Genomic DNA, 3,747 nt, shown 5'->3' on the forward strand with positions numbered 1-3,747 from the left:
TTAGGCTTAAATTTATACAAAAGGTTCTGTTGAACTAATTCTGGTTCAGATCCTTAATCTGCTGAACTAACTCTTGAATATCCTATAAGTCCACTTATAACTCCAGTTAACCCCTGAGAATCCTCTCTAGTTCCTCGAATCAAGAGACCAATAAGAGTTACAATTGATTTCCAACTCTCTCAATTCCCACTAATCACTCATGTTCTCCTACATTTGATAGCATTTACAAATATCCTCACAATATCTAATTAATTCATATTATTTTCACTCAAAACATTAATGATTACATACATAGGAATCCAACTTCCTTGAAAACACAAGACCCCCTAAGTCAACTAAAACATAATGAAATTGCTGAGCTGTATGCTCCTGCATCAGTATGGGAGCTATGCAGAGGCAAGCAAACCTAGCACTGAGACTGGGAGAAGTGTTTGAGAATTTTTTCTCTGTTGGGTAAGCCAGGTTGGCACCCAATTGTACCGAAGAATTGCTGAATAATAAAAATCCTCCTCTTCTGCACCTGTTTTCCCGCATTCGGTTTTTCCGAGGAAAATTGTTCAAAATATCTATGTTAATGTGTCTGATTCTTGTGCATGTATTTGTTTTTTTATTATGGTGTGATATCTGCAACATAGTTTATTTTAATGTTTACTAAAGGGTTTTCGTAAATAACTTATTGGGAAATAAGTAGGTAAAATAAATCAGTGGTTGCAGTGATAGAATTTTCACATGGTATCAGAGCAAGTAATCAGAGACATGAAGGGAAAATCAATTATGGGTCGAGACAATGATGCAAAGGCATCTACGTTAGGAAACTCACACAGATTTTCAGAAAATTGTACGAGAGACAATAATTTCGATTTCTCTATGTTGGCTTCTAGGCTGGAAGAAGAAGTGGCTTGTATGACTAGCTCTGCATCATCAGAGGTATGGTATATAGACAATGGAGCCTCTTGGCATATGACAAGAATCCGAGAATGTTTCTCAAATTATCGGGAGGAAACGATGAATTTTCATATCACCATGGGGAATAAGGCAAAGTGTACTCCAGTAGGGAAAACTCCACAGTTAAGCGCGCTTGACCCAGAGGTGATCTGGGATGGGTGACCTCCTAGGAAGTCCTAGTTACCAGGTGCAAACATTGGAAGTGATGATTAATGATATGTGATTCATTTCACTAGTTTCAATCCCACTTCTTCACTCCTATGAGCATCAACCGATGCAATGAGTGCTAAGTGGACTATTAAAAAATCGTGAGAAATTAGTCAGTTACAACTACCTCTCATGGAAATGGTCATACATGAATGACTTACTTAACGCAATTGAATCCCAAAGAATGATATCTAATATAATGCACTATGGAAACCCCTTAATACTTAAATTCAAAAGAGTGAAGAGAACTCTACTTGAATGGTTCATGAGGCACAATACTTGCTAAGGTTTTGCAAATGGGGTAGCAAGATAAGTGGGCTTGATTGTGGGGAAAAATCCACAATTAAGCGTGCTTGAGCCAGAGGCAATCTGGGATGGGTGACCTCTCGGGAAGTCCTTGTTGTCGGGTGCAAGCACCGAAAGTGATGATTGACGCTATGTGATTCATTTCACTAGTTTCAATCCCACTTCTTCACCCCTGTGAGCATGAGCCTATGTAATGAGTGCTAAGTGGACTATTCAAAAATCATGAGAAATTAGTCAATTACGACTACCTCTCATGGAAATGGTCATTCATGAATGACTTATTTAACGCAGTTGAATCACAAAGAATGATATCTAATATAATGCACTGTGGAAACCCCTTAATACTTAAATTCAAAAGAGTGAAGGGAACTCTACTTGAATGGTTCATGAGGCACAATACTTGCTAAGGTTTTGCAAATGGGGTAGCAAGCTAAGTGGGCTTGATTGTGGGGAAAACTCCACAGTAAAGCGCGCTTGAGCCAGAGGAAATCTGGGATGGGTGACCTCTCGGGAAGTCTTGGTTACCGGGTGCAAGCCCTGGAAGTGATGATTGATGTTATGTGATTCATTCACTAGTTTCAATCCCACTTCTTCACCCTTGTGAGCATCAGCCAATGCAATGAGTTCTAAGTGGACTATTCAAAAATCATGAGTGAGCATCAGTCGATGCAATGAGTGCTAAGTGGAATATTCAAAAATCATGAGAAATATGAGTGCTAAGTGGACTATTCAAAAATCATGAGAAATTAGTCAGTTACGACTACCTCTCATGGAAATGGTCATACATGAATGACTTACTTAACAAAGTTGAATCCCAAAGAATGATATCTAATATAATACACTGCGGAATCCCCTTAATACTTAAATATTAATGTGGTTGATATAACCAAAGGCTTCATAAATATAACCAAAAAAACTATTGCAACAACAAGAATGTCTTACTAATACACACATTTATGTGATTAACCATGTATAAAAAGGCTATGGGTCAACTTTAACTTAAAAAAAGAAAGGAATTATAAATGAATGTTATAAATAATAATGAAGAATTTATCATGGAGGAATTTATTAGAATTGGAATAATCTCAAGTCCCTAAGAAATTGGTGGGTGGGGAGCCACGTGGCACAAATATAATTTTTAAAATTTATTAAAAGTAATGGACCTTTTTGCTAAATAAAATTTGCTTATATATAAATGAATGATATAAATCAATGTGGAAAAATTCGAAGTCGGGATTAATTCGGCAAGGGTCCAAAAGTTGAAAAACACGGCAAAGTTGGGAGTTTTTTTTAAAAGTCAGAAAAATTTAAAAAACACAATTTTTTTTTTTAACATCTAGAGTATCCAAAACATCAAATAAATGCATTTCCACATAAACATGTAAAGAAAGCTAATATATAATATGTATATGAAGTCTAGTGCTACATCTCATATCAAAATAGTGAATCAACTCTTGAATTTTGAGTCCTGTCTGAGTCTCAACTCTCAAGAGTCAAAATATCAACAAAAAATATAATAAATGTATATCATGAGTCATCTAAAAGTCATCAAGTAATCAGTCACTGAGATCCTCTTCCCCTTTTACGGGAATAGGGAATGACTTTTCCTTTTCCTCTAGAGGAAGAAGGCCCTGCCCCTGGGGATACAAATGGACTCAATCGTCCTCTAGAAGTTGATGGAAGAGGTGGCCTCTGTCCTATGTTGTTGCTGCTGCTACCCATCCTAGATGGTGTCACCTCCTCCTCATCATCCTCATCTAGCTCTGCTAGTGCCTCCTGACCCTGATGTTGCTCCTCCTTCTCTACCTCTGGCTCTCCCTCCCCTGCAACTGCTAAATCCTCTAGATCCACACCTAACCAATCCGGGATCGAGTCCATGATCGGCCTCTCAGTGTTGACTCTCCATGAAAAGGTGGTATCAATATTGTCCAATGAGATGGCTTCCACATCAGTAGGTTTTTGAAGCTGTCTCACCCACAATCGAAGATTGTAGTAGACGTAGACCATGTCATTGAGGCGTTGGGACTCCAATTTGTATTAGGGTCATAGATTGTATGTTAGTACTTAGAAAATTTAAATATTAAAATTAATCAAATGAATTCAAAAAATTTAATTTGAAATATTTTACCTGTTGCGCTTTTTGCTGTGTATTTTGTCAAATACACTCCAGTTGCGGTCACACCCAGAGGAACTGCATGTTTGGCTGAGCACTCGAATGGAAAGCTTTTGGAGATGGGGTAGTCTGGCACCATAGCTTGCCCACCAAGCATCTACAAGTTAAAAGAAAAA

Source organism: Pinus tabuliformis, chromosome 7 (assembly GCF_031772625.1).
Source record: "Pinus tabuliformis cultivar Carrire ecotype Pingquan chromosome 7, CPIR1, whole genome shotgun sequence".
Taxonomy (NCBI): Eukaryota; Viridiplantae; Streptophyta; class Pinopsida; order Pinales; family Pinaceae; genus Pinus; species Pinus tabuliformis.